The sequence below is a fragment of the Canis lupus genome, chromosome 18, assembly GCF_003254725.2.
Source record: "Canis lupus dingo isolate Sandy chromosome 18, ASM325472v2, whole genome shotgun sequence".
Taxonomy (NCBI): domain Eukaryota; kingdom Metazoa; phylum Chordata; class Mammalia; order Carnivora; family Canidae; genus Canis; species Canis lupus.
The window spans coordinates 8,926,249-8,942,794 of record NC_064260.1 but is presented as its reverse complement, the minus strand read 5'-3'; the positions used below and the strand labels follow the sequence as shown (position 1 = coordinate 8,942,794).

The 16,546-nt window shown below is 40.5% G+C and overlaps 2 long non-coding RNA genes across 14 annotated transcripts in view; one reads left to right on the top strand and one right to left on the bottom strand.

The window, feature by feature from the left end:
* Positions 1-16,546, bottom strand: part of LOC118351436 (uncharacterized) — a 50,859-nt gene that overhangs the window by 22,227 nt on the left and 12,086 nt on the right. The window contains exons 1-2 of one of the 2 annotated variants that reach the window (XR_004806905.2): positions 8,402-8,524; positions 1,718-1,825 (exon numbers count right to left, since the gene is read on the bottom strand). This is a non-coding gene — a long non-coding RNA (uncharacterized LOC118351436). Of the gene's footprint in view, positions 1-1,717; positions 1,826-8,401; positions 8,525-16,546 lie in introns of those variants that run through there. The other variant, XR_007403572.1, reaches the window with a different exon arrangement.
* LOC112661398 (uncharacterized) overlaps positions 1-16,546 on the top strand; it is a 44,913-nt gene that overhangs the window by 24,888 nt on the left and 3,479 nt on the right. For 3 of the 12 annotated variants that reach the window (XR_007403566.1, XR_003137647.3, XR_003137646.3), the window contains exons 5-8: positions 3,695-3,794; positions 6,067-6,116; positions 6,626-9,331; positions 9,432-9,539. This is a non-coding gene — a long non-coding RNA (uncharacterized LOC112661398). Of the gene's footprint in view, positions 1-3,694; positions 3,795-6,066; positions 6,117-6,625; positions 9,332-9,431; positions 9,540-12,899; positions 16,540-16,546 lie in introns of those variants that run through there. The other 9 variants (XR_007403568.1, XR_007403565.1, XR_007403563.1 and 6 more) reach the window with 9 other exon arrangements.

The window sequence follows — 16,546 nt, the reverse complement described above, 5'->3', positions numbered from 1 at the left end:
GGAAAATATCATTGGAAAATATTTGACATGTAGTAAGCACTCAAAATTTTGGAGTAAGTATGTGGATGAAATCTCCCTGGATGCTTCCCTTCTCCCTCCTATGTTGGTGGCTTGAATGTGGGGATTTGTGGTAGAATTAACTACATGTCCCTACTTTTTTCTCCGAAACCCAGCTGTCCCTGCGTAGCCTCTGTCTTCCTGTACATAAAACACTCCCTGTGCATCTGGAGACTCAGAGAGAGGACCCTGCAAATCTGCACATGAAATTTGCAGCCCTCAGCTTCTGCACCTGTGGGCTGAGTGGTCTGGAATATATTTGTGTTTCCCGGTCACACTTGGAGCAGTGAGATTTGACCTTTAGAAAGCAGTGGTTTGTTGAGAGACTGTTCTTAGTTCTTTTTAAATCATGTACACATTGCAGAAGTCGGACACCTCTGCCTACCAAAGGCTGAAAGAATGTGCCTTGAAGCCAAGTCTAGACAGAATTCCAAGGCAGGGGAGTCAGTGGGACAGGGAAATCACCACAGGGTCTATGCCAACTTTCTGTCCTGCTATTTTACCATTTTTGTGTTTCTGGATTTTAGCCAACATGAGAGGTCTTTTGTGCCAAGAATGACCATAACAAGTGGGTTGGGGTTTCCACTGAAGGTTAATTTAAATGTTTCACCTTCCTTCAGCTCCTCATTTAGAGTGTGTTACTGTTCCCGAGGCAGCCCCAAGACTTTCCAGGCCTCTGGTTTACTGAGGGAAGGAGCAAAGGGAGGCCAAGCTACTCTGTCATTTCTCAGTTTATAGACACCTGTAATCAATCATCAGATGGATGGGGATTTACAAAAACAATTGAATTAGGAAAGTACTAATCCCAACTGTCAATGTGATGAGTAAAATACAGAATGAAAGTGAAGAAGACAGGCAAGATCTTTTTTTTTTTTTCACTTTCTGCAGATGTCCAATCCAATTTTAACAACTCAAGGCTGTGCCATACTCGATTCACACAGCTGGCAGCCTATTAAAAGCTGGCACCTCAAATCCTCACGTGATTCATGATCTTTATCTTAACTGCCTGTTCCACCTATTTCAAATTTCATGTCCTGAGGGTAACATTCTCCCAGTATCTGACTTTCCTTGCTTATAGTGTGCTCTCTCCCTCCCTCATCCTACACATCCATTCAGTCCTGTGAAGAGCTGCCCCCGGTGTCTCGGTGAAGTAGGACCACTACTTCTAGATAGGATCAGTACTACTAGAGTGTTTCTGGGATCCAGTCTTAGGATCTCTCAGTGATCTCTTTACAGTTCTCAGAAGCTTTCTCAATGAGGATTTAATTCCTCAATGACTTTGAAACTAGGTTTGTGAATTGAGTATATGATTACTCTGAAATTAAAAAGTTGTCTCAGAATAAAGACAGAGAGGAATAGGATTATACAGAAGAGATAACGACTGTATAGCATCTTATAGACATAAAGCACTGGTCACATTATTTGGAGATATTAGTAGACCTAGTACCCAGTTGGTAGTAATGTTTCTTTTCTGAATTCTGGCTGCATATCAGCATCACCTAGGAAGCTTTTAGAAAAGCTGATGAATGGGTACAATCCCAGAGATTCTGGTTTAATTGGTCCAGGTACAACTTGAGTATTGGTATTTTCTAGAAAGTCCTCCAGTGATTTTTTGAGCCTCCAGGATTGGTCTCTAATGGGCTTCTTCCCGTTAGCTTACCTGCCATGAGTCTTGTCCATTGTTCCTTTCATGACAGTGGATTTCACAAAAGCTTAAGGTGATTTCTCTTCAGCACACTTTCAAATGATTCTTCAACTTGGACTTTCACTATGAGAGGCATTTGTTGAAAACAAAATACAAAAAGATCACATTTATGTTTTTCTAACAGTTAATTTAAGCATTGATAGGCACTTGCACATATAAATATATACCCAACGCAAATATAACACATCTTATGTATACACAGAATGTGGGAGGACAGGCAATGCTGTGTGTGACCTGCTGAAATAACATACTTTAAACTTTATTTGGAGAAAATCTGGAGATTGGCCATCATAAACTTGGGTGGGAAGACATTATGGGGAAGCAAACTTTGCCATCCCAAAATGTGTCTCTTTGACACGTGGATCGTTTCAGGCTGATTATTTTGAAAAAAACAGAAGACTTTAAAAGTTTTTATTTTTGCCTGCCCCCTAACTGCCTAAAAGAATGCAGAGGACCTATTCCAGGAAGGGAGCTATCACCATAGATAACTACAGTATCACAGGAACTAGGTATGGAGTACAGGGAGGAACCTAACGAAGCCTGTTTGATAAAAAAAAAAAAAAAAAAAAAAAAAAAATAGTCCTAGTTTCTGAATGGCTCAGCAAATACTTGTTTACTGAACATTTATTCTATCCATTTTTCCTGTGAATTGTCTTCCCTCTCTGTGAAGCCTGGAATCCCTAACCCCTTCTCCTTAGTCCAGAATGACGATATACTTCATTTTGCCTATCTTGGAATCTCTCATGTTTACGTCGATTCCCTGTACATATGTAGTTAAATCTTATTCTCTTCTTTAATCTGTCTCATGTCAGTTTAAATCTCAGACCAACCAGAAGAATATTAAAGGGTAAAGTTTTTTCCTCCCCAACATCTTTCATGGTGAGGGGGCCGCCTGAAAGACAATCTCTCCTGTTGTTCACAGTTTTAATCAATTTTTTTATTTTCAAAGTAGTCTTCATGTCTTCTTGAAGCAAGACCAGTCATCACTGAGAAGATTAAATGGTATATCAACCCTTAGCATTATAAGCTTTAATTTTTTTTCATTTTTCAGATATTTCATGCTTGCTACATTAGAGTTACAAGTTCAAAAATTCTGTGCTCAAATTTCTTTTGGTCTTTGAAGAACATTCACCTTGAAAAGGCAGGCCAGCAGAGGTTAAGCAAAGGTGTTTGATACTTGCTTCATGTTCATTGAGGAAACTACAGATTATATGACTTAGTGATTATAAAGCAATTAGAGTAGTGCCCTGCACCCAGTTAATCCTATATAAGTGTTTGTTAAATAAAAACAAATAAATATAGTGGAAAGCTTCTCTTTTTGCTTCCTGAAGCTCCTTCCTCAAACTTATTATAGAGAGCAAAGCTTCCAGGAGCAGGGCCATAGTAGGACATTCAGGCTTGCCTTCCTAGCACTTTTACTTTCATTGATTCCTTCCTAATAGTCTAATAGCAAAGGCTTTTTCTTTGCCAGTTCTTTTCCTTTCCAGGAAAATTTAGGAGTGCTTTGTTTTATCTCTCAGATTTGGGAGGAGGCAGATTTGGTAGAGAAATTAGAAGTTGAATTTAAAGCAACTCAACAAGTTCCTACTAAGAATCACTGTTTGCATATGCATGTGTATTTCTCATTATACTTTACACACACAAACAATCTATTGGTTTGGGATGGAAGGAGTTTGCAATCTGGTTGATACATCCATAATTTATCCATATCCTGAATGTCTTCCTGCAAAGAGCCTGACACTAAATGGAATAATTTTCTTAGTCTATATAGTGACAGCTCCTTAGCTGTAAGCAACTAAGTTAGACTCTGGCTGACTTAGGTTAAAAAAAATGAATTTGTTGGGAAGATAATGGAGAATACTCAGAATTAAGGAAAAGTTTCATTATTATTTTTCCTAAAGACACTATGCTCTATTGTGTTTTGTTGGACAGGGTGAGAAATTCGGATTTAATTATAATGAGAGAGGAAACCATCAATGGATTTAAGGGAGAGAAGTGGTGTGACCTAATATGATCTGATTTACATTTTCAGGTAATGTCTCTAGCTGCTGTGTGGCTAATGGATTGTAGACATGGGAGATGGGATTAGGATAGTAAGTTAGGAGACACATTTCAGTCAGGTGAGAAATGATGGGGCTCCTGCTAGTGGGAAATATCCACATGGAGAGTAGTAAAGACAAGTGAAACACATTTTTAAGGTTAGGAAAGGGAAAGAAGCATGAAAGAGGCTCCTCACCAGAGGCTCTAAGGCTTCTGACAGGATCAACTAGGTGAACAGTCATGCTACATACTAAGAAGAAAAAAACTGAAAAAGAAATATGTTTGATGATGGTATCAAAATTATTGTTGTGGCAGTTTGAAGTGCCTATTACATATCCCCGTGGAAATGGTAAGTCAGGAGTAGGGATCTGAGTCTGGAGTTTCAGGGAAAAGCCAGGGCTGGGGATATCTCTTCAAGTTTTCTTTCTTTCTTTCTTTCTTTCTTTCTTTCTTTCTTTCTTTCTTTCTTTCTTTCTTTCTTTCTTTCTTTCTTCTTTCTTTCTTTCTTTCTTTCTTTCTTTCTTTCTTTCTTTCTTCTTTCTTTCTTTCTTTCTTTCTTCTTTCTTTCTTTCTTTTTCTTTCTTTCTTTTTTCTAAGATGTTATTTATTCATGAAAGACACACACAGAGAGAGGCAGAGACATAGGCAGAGGGAGAAGCAGGCTCCATGCAGGAAGCCCAATGTGGGACTCAATCCTGGAACTCCAGGATCACGGCCTGGGCCAAAGGCAGGTGCTCAAATGCTGAGCCAACCAGGCATCTCTCCCTTCAAATTTTCTATAGGTGAATTTAGAGTGGTGTGTGTAGATGAACTAAGTTAAAGATAAGGAGAGAGAACAGAAGAGGGCTAGGATGGCACTTTCAGGTGGGTACTTCTACATATAACGGTCAATCAGAGGAGGCTGGTGAGGGAGGAATGAAAGCAGGGGAGTATGGTGTCACAGCAACTCAGACAAAATGCATTAAATCTTGCTAAGAAGGAAAGAGAAGAGAGGCCGCCAGTGGATTTGGTGGTGTCATGGAGGACATGGGTGACCTTGACAGAGGCAGACTCAAGGGTATGGTAGGAATAGAGGTCTTAATGGGATGAGATTTTTTTTTTTTCATTCTCCCTAAAACAGTGGGAAGCAGGGAATGGGATGTTAACTGGAGGGGGTGTAACCTCAAGGTAGGAATATTTTAAGGTTGCCTGTTTGGATGGTGATGGCAGTGATCCAGTAGAAAAGGAGAATCTGATGATTTAGCAAAGACTGGAGCCAAGTCTTTGAAAAGACAAGAGGGCATGAGATCCAGGTGTGTAATTGGAACAGTTACCATTTGATGGGAATGGGAACTTCATCCCTGAGCAAAACGCAGAGGGCACAGAACAGGTGGTCAGCAAATATGGTGGAGGAGAGAGGAAAAAGCTCCTAGCTACTCACTTGTTTTCTCAATAATGAGGCAAGGTCATCAGTTGAGGGTGAGAGTAGCCATCGTGTAGAAGATATGAGGATAGATGGGTAGAAAATAGTTTTTTAAGGAGTCTAAAAAGGAACATGAAAGGGAATACATGCAGCACTGCCTGGAACTATTGAGTGTCCAGTTCAGATTTTGGACATGAAATTTGAGACCAGTCAGTACAATAGGGTTTTTGTCCACCAACATTTAGCTGCACTGGGGCAGGACCCATGGTTACTATTATTATTAATACTACCAGCTGGCAAACATTGAATGCATACTTTGTGTCAGATGCTTTTTGAAGCACTTTACAAGTGCTTACTTTATGATGTATGTGCTATTATAGGTAAGGAAACTGAGGCACAGACAGATTAAGTAATTTGTTCAAGGTCACACAGTAAGTAATGGCTAGAGCCCATTACAGATCCTAGCAATTAGGCTCAAAGGACCACATAATTTGCACCTTGTAGTGTTATTACTAGGAAAAACAAGCCAATGGTACATAAAGCATCTAGCACAGTGCTCTGCCCACAGGAAACATTCAATGACTTCTAGCTAATATGAATAACAGCATTTAGAGATTTACTCCATAGAAATTTTTTTAAGTTTTTAAAAAGCTGACATGTGTGGATTCTGAGACTAGCACCTGGAACTTCTAAATGTTGGTGCACTTCTGCTCTATCCTCCCCACACCAACCTAGATAATGGGACATCTCCAGCCTTAGTCATTTGACAGCCAAGAACCGTGTTGCCATGGGAGGCCACTAGGTGGCGCCACCAAAGAGCAGGCCCGTTTCATTTACCTTCGGGTCTTTAATTCCCATATAGGTGGGCAAGCAGAAGCTGGACCTTGATAACCAAAAGAAGCGTTGTCATAAGTAAGTAAATAAGTAAATAAAAAAAATATATGGACAGAGAAGGGATGGAGTTGCATTTAAAGCATATATTTGGAACAAGGCGTGGTGGAAAGGGAGGTGGGAGGGAATGGGGTGACTGGGGGGGGCACTTGACGGGAGGAGCACTGGGTGTTATGCTATATATTGGGAAATTGAACTGCAATAAAAAATAATTTAAAAATTTTAAAAAAGCATATATTTGGGCAAGCAAATAAAACAAAGAGCACGTATATCCAAAGAAACTGCTCCTTGATAGGCCAGCAAAAGCCAATGCAAATTTCTTGTGCTTGCTTGCAAACTAAATAAGACAGAAATCTTGCCCACTTTCTCTGAATCAAGCTCTGCTCCAAAACTGTTAAATCCACGGGTCAGACAAGATTTCAGACAGTGGCATGGACGTACACATCTTTTCCTTTTCATGCCTCCATCATAGGTAATTGAGATGCAGAGCTGTAACTAAGTAAGGTCTGTGTTTCTGCCCCCACCTTCAGCCCAGCCCAATCCATAATTAGATAGCGATCTCTCTAGCTGGCAGCTCCATCCAAGGTCAGCAGATGAATCTCCTAGTGTTCAAGGAACGTTGCCTCAGAAGGAGACTATTCCAGGTATCCATCCTCGTTTGTGCAACACCTGCATTCCAGTCGTTTCTTTCTGAATGGTAAGTCAGCCACAGAAACAGCACAGCATACTTGCCTTATCTCTATTTCCCCTCACGGCAGTGATGTAATGCGATGGAAATCTCTGCCTGTTTATTGTATCATCAGCAATAGCTCTATGACTACATAGTATTCTGAGAAGGGTGGAGATACAATTAAAATGTAAGTAAACTAAAAACCCACCTCCCCACATTATCCCGGGCTTCGGGTATGTTCCACCCTCCCTGTCCCTGGCCATGTTCAAGTCTTTGTATTGTTTCCTGGATTGTCCCACTAAGGCCATATGTATCTGCTTGTAGCCAGTGCAACTGAGCTCCCCAAACACAGATTCCCATGAAAACGGAACAAAAGACGAGGGAGAGGCAGAGCATGTTAAATGTCTCATTAGGCCTTCTGTCTGATTCTCATTAGATTCGCTGACTGCTTCTCATTAGGCCCATTGCCTCCACTTCTTGCAGGCCCTGAATATGTAGGCCAGTGCTTATTGTCATGGTTGGTCCAGAAGATCCATTTCATTTATTCACAAATTGAATGTGGCTTCTGAAAAGTCCCGGGCAATTTTTTTGGCAAAGTTGAGAGAGGCTTATTGTTGCTATTTGCTATTTTTTGAGCAATCCTAAGCAGGGTGGGCGGGAGAACTCATTTAAAGACCCAGCACAAAAACTTCAAACTCTCCTGCAGAATTGGGAGGCTGGGAGATAACTGGCCAGCCTGTATGTGCGGACATCAGGAACGGGTGACGTTGTGGGCAAAGTCACAAATACTACTGGGTAAGACAGAACAAGATGCTCAATGGCAGGGTGTGGAAGAGGATAGTTGTCAGGGACCACTGGTGACTGCAACTCCCATCCTCCCTGATCTCTGGGAACATTTCCCCAGTTGTTGAAATAAGAGCCAAATGATAGTATGGAAAAGTCACCATATAGTCGAATAGTCTACAAATTATGTGTGCGTGTGAAAAGAAATCACTTATATCTCATTATTCTTCTCACTGAAACATAGTGCCTGCTTCCTTCTACTGGGAAGAAAGCTCCCAATATATGTTGCCGTCGATGACATCAGTGGACATGGCCCTGAATTACAACACAAAAACGTGTATCTCCAAAAGAAGAAACAGATATAGATGAGCATTTCTCAAAAAGTGGCAAACAAATGCCTACTTTCTACATTCTCTCTTTGCTATTGTTTTGTCTTGATGTTTGAGTTTTTTATTTGGTGAACATGATAGGGATGCAAGATGGTTTTGAGAGTCATGTGGTGCCTGAAATCAGAAGAATGATACTCACAGGGAGTATTTATTATTATTATTATTATTATTATTATTATTATTATTATTATTTTCTTCCTGGACAGTGAAGTTCAAAGGAGATTTGGTAACTTTACAAAGTGAATGTTTCCCTCCTGATATGTGACTGAGTTAGATATAGAGGAAAATCAGATTGCCCAAGAGAAACAATTGTGAAATTAGGTATCAGTATAAGATTTGATACCTTCTCCCTCCCTTATGATCTCACACAGAAGGGAGAGAAAAGGTGCCTCCATAGAAAACCTTCTCCTCTGTCAGGAAGTAAGGCTGGTATTCCCCAAGGAAGGAGAAGGGTTATGACTCACTGAGGAGGCAGCGGGTGTGGTTCCTTTTAGACATGCTCCAGCTGCTCCATAAGCTGGAAAGACATGGTCACTTCTCCTTTGTGGATTTTGCCTGAGTTTGCAATGTCCCACTTCTGAGATAGAGCTGAAAGCATATTTTTATCCTGTGTTATATGAAGAATTTCTGTCTCCGTACATGACTGTATCAATGCAGTTACATATTTTTAAGGTTACTGCCTTTCTGTCAGGCTAAGTGGTCAGTCTTAAAATGACCCTGCGTAGAGACTAGAGGATAGAACTTGTTGTATGAAAGAGTACAGCCGTTCCAAAGAGGCCTCTATGAAAGTTTTTTTCTTTTTCCCCTCCCCTCCAATATTGACTTCTAAGCAACTTTCAGCATTCTCGGTGAGCCTGCCCTCACCCTTTTGTAAGTAAGTACTTTCTCTTCGGAGGACTCGACTTCTGAATATTCCAGGAAATAGGTATCCCAGACTGCAATGCCCCATTCACAACATTCCCAAATAAAAAATCTTTCTTTTTTGCCTAGTTGGCTCACAGAATACACAGTTTTATGAAGCCTGTTTAAGATGGCAGGTCTCTGTGCTTTAGTATCTGGAGGAGACATTCTTATTGGTGCCTATAGGCCATGATTGTGGAGATGACATAAAAATTTTGGCTCTAAATCTCTTTAGCAAAAAGCTCTGTTCAGAGACAGGCTAGAACAATGGGCTGAAAGTGATCTTGGCCTTTCAAGGGCTTTATCCTATCCAAAGTTCCAGCAGGAGAACCTGATCTCCCAGAAAGTATCTCTTTTATTGCCAACCGTAGAGAATCACTGACAAAACTAATTAAAGAATTTGAACCTCATTCTGTCTTTCCTTAGCTGACCCTCAACCAGGGGCTGGACTCGAAACAAAGACACAAGATATAGAATATGAGGCTCTCACCAGGGTAAATAGGGCTGCATGCTCTCATTCCCTTCTCTGAAAGAGCTACTTAAACACAAAATACCTCACTTTTTTTTTTTTCTTTTTTTTTACAATGGAAAAAGCTTTGGGTTGCCATCAGAAATAATGAAGTTTGAAGTTCCTGAATGTTATCCATTTATTGGACTCGACTTTCCACCCTTTCCTTGAATTCAAGGAGCCAGGTCAAAATGGTGAGTTCTCATGGAAAATTAAGCACTCTTCTAAGAGTGCTTAGAGAAATATGGTTGTTTCAGGTTTCAGACTCTCCAGGGGATGATGGTCATTGATTTCCAGGCTTAAGACAATGATAAAGACTTCCAGATATGAATGGACTTATGTGGAATCTGGCCAGTCTACCTGAAAGGCCTCCAGCCATAAAATTCTTGGTCCTGTCCTGGATATTCACCCCTCTTGTTCTTTATTTTTTCCCTACATTTTAAGATTTCACAGTTTGGCAGTCACAGCAATGATCACATGGAATGGCATTTATTGATTGAATATCTTGGCTGATTGAAGAATAACTATTTTAAGATTGTGAAGTGATTTCTGAAAGCTACATAATTATCCACTGAAGTGAAGGGATCTATTATAACACATCTTTATTAGTTATATAGCTGATATAAATTTGAAGAAGAGGGCCTCAGGGAGGCTCCGAGAATTTTTCATTTTATTGATACGGAAGAATATTAGGCGTAGAGATTCGTAATTTATTTTTAAAATTAAAGAGCAGAAACACAAATGCTATTTTATTTTAAAATACATTTTCTTTCTGTCTTAGCTTTGGTAACACTAAAACAGAGGTTTTGGCTCAAGAGCCATCATACAAAAATAATGAGTGGGTCTCCTTTCTTGATTTGTACGCTAACTTGACCCACTGTTACTGCCCTGATCAGGCTACACAATCCTGTTTGATCTATGGAGATGGCCCTGGTTGAACGGGCTTTTCCAAAAGCATTTTACATGAAGTCAAGGCCTTCTTAATCCAGAGTAAAGCTATGTATATACAAGAGTGGCTAAATATAAACAAGGGTAGACTCAAGCATGTGTTCCAAATGGGAACTCATGTGCTCCTCTCTGGGTCTGGCTGGAGTATTGTTCCTGCTGTGTGCATGCCTTAGGATATCACCCAGGGAACCGGATGCAATGCTTTGGCACATCATCTAATCCCTCACTCTGGAGACCTAGTCTTCAGTGCCAGATAGATTCTCTTGCAAATGACCAAATACTTGACTTTGAACTTTTGATGAAAGATTTAATGTGGGGTGATCAATGAGTAAAACTACATTATGCAATCCCAGAAATATGCAAAAAGTAAGAAAATGAAGTGGGAAATTAGCATTCTTGGATTATTTGACCATGAGAGAACAGAAATTGCTTGAAGTAAAGGCTTTTATGACAATGGGATCCTGAAGGAATTGCAACTAAAATCCAAAGAAAAAATGAAATAGTTGTATGTATTTTTTAAAGTTTCTGTGTTCGATTGTGCTATGTAGAATCCACTATTTTCTCTTCCTTTAACAAAATCTTGGGTGTATTCCATAACTTCCTGGTCACATTTGGTAATTAAAACTTAGTGTGGCTTAATTTAAACCCTTAATTGCATATCCAATTTACAGCTAGAGCTGTGACTCTGGCTGCTTACAAAGAGGGTGGGGGGCAAGATCTGGCTCTGGATCAATACTATCCCCTCCCTCCTATAGACCCAGCTCCTCAGGGAGACTTAAGGAGGGCTAGGGACTCAGAGAAATCCTTCCTTAAATGTCCACTTGCCTTGGGAGGGAGGAACTTTTGGACATTGCTGTGATCTTCCTGGTTCTGTCTACTACTAGTGGTATCACACAGGTGTCATATGTGTGCTTTTAAGCTTGCCCCACTCTCCCCAAAATAGCCTTTCTTGCCATCAACCCTCTGTGGATATTCCAGGTCTTCACTTGGTGGCTGCTGGAGGAAACTCATGGCTCTAACTCCTCCACTAATGTTTGAGCTCCTTTAGGTGGAGCCAGTGAAAGGCTGGGGTCCCCTTTCACATCACCCAGGGATGGAAAGAAAATTAGGTGGGTTGGAGATCACCCTGCCCTTCCCAGGTGTTTCTGCCACAGTCCTTCCAAGTTCTATATTCATTCATGCCTTCAGAAATTTCCAGACTGAAAGAAGGCCACAGATTGCATAATTCTGTATGCTTGTGCCATACCTCGGGGGTAGACATCAGGCTCCCCCCAAAAGTCTGGCACCTATTCTTCTGGAGACATGTTGAGGGAGGGTCTGCCAACTTTGGAAGCTCAGGAAGCTTCCATTTGGAAAATGAGATGTCAGTGTCCCTTTATTGCAGATGCCCCACTCATTACAAATGACTCTCCAAGAGCCCCCCTCAGTTTGTTTCAAGAGGGGAAATACACTTTTCCTTGGCTCTCAGTTAGGAGTGAGAATATGCACTGCAATTCCCACAAGGCCCTTGATAAGCACCTCACCTCTTTCCTGCCATCTTCCCCAGACTATGGAGGGCCTGGTAGGATGGTGCTTTGTAAGAGTGAGACTTTCCTATTGCTTGTCGGTTACCCTGAGGGATGACATTATCAGGTCCCAATGCACGGTGGCTGCTTGAGGGTCTTGTCAGAATATGGGGATATCTTTGTTTCCAGTGGTATTAAATATCTTGTTGTAACAGCAAAATTGGTACAAGTGACTTATTCAGGAAATATGTGATTCTAAAAATGTAATTGTTTTGGTATATGAGGGGCAAATGAATGAAAGATTACATTTCACACAGTCTATTTTAATTATTCATTCTCAAAATGGTTTTTATACTGAAGGCTCAAAGAATAAGCGTTTGCTTCATGAAAATTAGAAGAAGGAGATGGATCTGGGCTTATCTTCTCAAATCATAGGCTCAGAGCCACAGGACGAAGTTAGAGTCATGGATTCTATGTTGCATCATATGTCTACTTGCTTAGAATCCTCTTGGGAATTGGCTACTAACTTACAGCCTAAAAATCTTTGGGTCCATTCATGTACCCATCCCTTCTTCTGGCCACTCTTCCTCCCAGCCATCCATTCATCCATCCATCTCAGTGTTCTGACTATCGCTTAAAGCATCATAATGTTTTATTATACAGTCCAAAGGTCAATTGCACTGGAACATCTGGGTATGTATTTTAAACAAGTGCCCCAGATGAGTCCAATTAAGTTTGAGAAACTAATGAGACATTAAAGTTTCTGAAACTCGGCTACACTGAAGACTAGGGGAAGGCAACTCTTCACCAATGAAATTGATGGCCAGTCTCCTCAGTGATGTTTTCCCAGGCACAACAGGTCTCAAAAAGAACCTCCCCTTTAGACAGTTCAACATGTTTCACCCACATGCAAACTTTGATGTGCATATCTATGAATTCAGAGAGAGAGTTCAAACCAGAAGTAAGCTGACTCCCTGCTCTGTAGCCTCACAACATCCAACAGTAAGTACTTCTTTAGCATCTGAAATTATCGTTCATTTATTTGCTTACTGCTCATTATCTACCTTCTCAAACCTGAATGTAAGCTCTTTTGATATTCAGAAACTTGCCTGCTTCTTCACTGTGATCTGCACCACCTGGAATAGTCCCCAATACAGAAAACATGCTGTAACTGTCTGTTAATGACTCAATGAGCCACAGAAGAATACCTGAGTAATGCACATTTTTTCCCCAAAAATAATTGGAAGGCATTGAAGTAAACTAAGGACCACAATGTACTGAAGAATAGATGGAGTTAATTTTGGAAATATTCCTAAAGGTTCAGATCTTGAACTAACATCTGAAAACCCTTCTGAAAGGTATAGAAAATGAACAGCAGAAACTTGTTTCTCCTCTGTAGACCAGTTCAGCCAGAAGCCTTGAGGCAGAAATTGAGGAAAGGGTTCTGAAAATGAATGAGCCCAGCCTTGTTGGAGCAGAGAGACTCCGGAGAAGAGAAGTAACAAATGAGAGGGGCATCAGGGTGGGGTAGGTAGAGGAGAGTTGGAATCAATGGTCAGAAGTTTCTATTTGGTCCAGATGGTAATAGGAAGCCACTGGAGGGCCATGTTTACACATTTTCAAAATCCAATTAGGATACCACATGTTTTTATGGTCTAATCACCCATTTTGGACCCATTAAATAAATTAGTTGAGAGAGAAAAACAAAGGGAAAAATAAAACGATGTGTCATTTGATAGCATTAGGAAATCATGGGATAAATGTGTGAAATTGGAATGTTTGACCTGGAACCAAATTAATCCAAATATGGTCTTGATGACTGAGTCTCGAACTGAACTAGGCCCACGCTAATGTTTGAAAATGTGAACAGTTAAGAAAATACAAAAGAAAGGATGGTGGTTTGGGTGAGGAACATGGTCCATTCTCTCTCTTTGAATGGTTCAGATATTTACTTGCCGAGGGTGGAGGCCCAGGGCAGCTGATTTCTCATGCTCGATTCCAAGCTCTAGGTTCTAACGGTTCTATAAGAACACTGGTTGATACACATGAGGCGGAAGCAGCTGTTCCAGTGAAATTCCCTCGGGAGAGGAAGGCAGGCCAGCCATCCAGATGGGATCAAGCAAAGGGAGGAGGATAGGGGAGAAACAGACACTGGGAACAGGCTGGGATTTGGTGTGGCACCTGCTGTCCATCCTGTCCTCAGCCTTAGCCACAAGTTAGAACATACAGTAAATGGGGTGTAGTGACAAAACAGAAGAGTTTTCTTGGCAGAAAGAAATCATCCTCGTTCTCTTGTGCTAGGAGGATTTTATTTTTTAGAACCCCATTACTCAGAGTGTGGTTCCCCACGCAGGGCATCCACAGCTGCTGGGGGCTTGTTAGAAATGCAGAAACTCAGGCCTCAAACCAGACTAGCTAAAGAAGAATCTGCACTTTAACGTTCTTTCCCAGGTGACTCGTAAGCACATTAGTTTGCAAAACATTGTGTCAGAGGGTTTAAAGCAAACTAGATAAGATAAAATGAGGTGAGAAAAAATGAGAGGATTATAATCCTATGTGACAGAGAATAATGCATTGCCAATTGAACCTGGACAGGGTACAAGAACTGCTACAGACCCACCCACATATAGCCAACCTTGAAGACAAACTCACAGACGTACCTTTGTGTACACATAGGAGGAGCATATCTGCTGTTCCAACCCGAAATCAGCTTGTTTTTTCCCTTTATGATGTAACTTTGAAGCCACTGTCTTTCCTCTGAATTACACTCAGTTCCTTTCATGAATTCTATTTTATGTTCTTCCCTGTTTTGCTTCATATTCCACTCTTCTATCTTTCTTGAGTGCAGCCCCAGGTCAACCAATAACCCAGGAAGCCAAACCGAGACTGTTAGAATCGTAATCATTTGCCATTCAGCTGGCAGTTTCTCAAGTGTGGAAATTTCCAGGAACCAGGCTTTTTCCAGGGCCCAGGGACCCTCCCTCATTAGTTCCAGTGAACCTTCTCTCACTCTGAAGTATTTACTTACACTCCTCATGAGGTTCCAGACTTAATTAGCTCACGCTCTACTGTGCTTCTTCCCATCACATCACAAACTCCTTACCGCTTTTTCTTTGAGTTTTTAGTCTCTGTGCAGGGCAGTGCACCATAATGGCTTAGGGCAGCAGTTCATGTCTGACGGACCTAGGTTCAACCTAGCTCCACTACGCTGTGATACTGGTCCAGTTATTCAGCCTCTAGGGGCTGGGGTCTCTTTACCTGTAAAATAGGAATACTAACACCAGCTGCACAGAAATTTGTCATTATCAGAAAGACAATGTTATCTAAAGTTGTCAGCACGCCACCTGCACATAGCAAGTGCTCAAAAAATGATAAATGGCAGCTATCTGAGGCCCTCAATGGTAAATTCATTAGGTAATATTTATTTATAAGAATTATTATATCAAATGGCCTCATTTATGTTGTGTTACTTCCATTCTCTCTAGACAGGGCTGCCCTAAGATTCATGTAAGTTTTTAGGTGAGGACAGTGCTCCCCATTCATTCAATTACACTCATCTTATATCCAGAGAAACTAAAAGAAAAATTAAAATAAAGCAGAAGAATGCAAAATCAGGAAATGTATCATGCTAGAACTAAGGGTGTGCTTTTTGACTCTCAGGATCTATAATGAAAATTCTAAATGCAAGGCAAAACAGGCCTGACCTTATGTAAGTATTTCCACATTCAGAACTCTTGTAAATTTCTGTGTGAGTTACATAGTTGCCAGCACAATAACACCACCTGCAAGTCACCATTGATAATCCAAATAAAGAAATTCTGATAAAATCTTATATTGTTATTTTTTTTAAGAAATTACTTATGTGTTTGCAGAAAGTTTTGTCCCACGCAATCTACTGTGCTGTTTCAGAACAATGATAAATACAAATGGCATTTCACTTCAAGCTGCGGAAATAATACATGATTTCTGGTCCTTTGGCTGACCAGTCATTTATCACAGGTCATTTACATAGAGCAAGATGGCTTGGTAAACTAATCACTAAGCTCTTTCATGTGGTACCGTGTTCTTAGTACATCATGTGAAATTAGTTTGATGATTTCAGTTCCTTCTCTTGGGATCCATAACCCAGTTCATAGACTAACCAAAAACAATTTGGCTGAACCCACCAGCCTGTATCCACATTCAGGACTGCTGTGTCTTGATGTTGGATTCATTGATAGCCAGTGAGTCAGTTCTGACTTCTGAGAAAGAAGCTTTGGCTGAGAACATAGATAAAAATATAATAATAAAAAAGTGGTGTATGTGCATGCATTTGTATGTGTATAGGTATTATATGTGTATATGGGGTGTGTGTGTGTGTGTGTGTGTGTGTGTCTGCAGTGATGAGCTGATTTGAGAGGGCAAATATTCTGACAGATTTTCAAGTGGCTACTTAATAAAATTTTGATCATGACATATTTAGTTGTTTTTTTAAAAAAAGAAAACATTGACTTTAGATTTTTTTCATTAATTTACCTTTCTTATCTCTCATACCAATATTTCTGGTCTCACATGCTCTTCTAAAACTTTGCTCTTCTTCCATGAAAAGGTAAGGCTAAATCCTCTCTCCGTGAAATTGTGTAGGCCTTCGTGACTGGCTGCAATGAATAAACTATTGCGGATGTGAGGTTGCATGACTTCCAAGGCTAGGCCATAAAGTGTGTACAAGCTCCTCTCTCTCTCTCTCTCTCTCTCTGTTTCTCTCCACA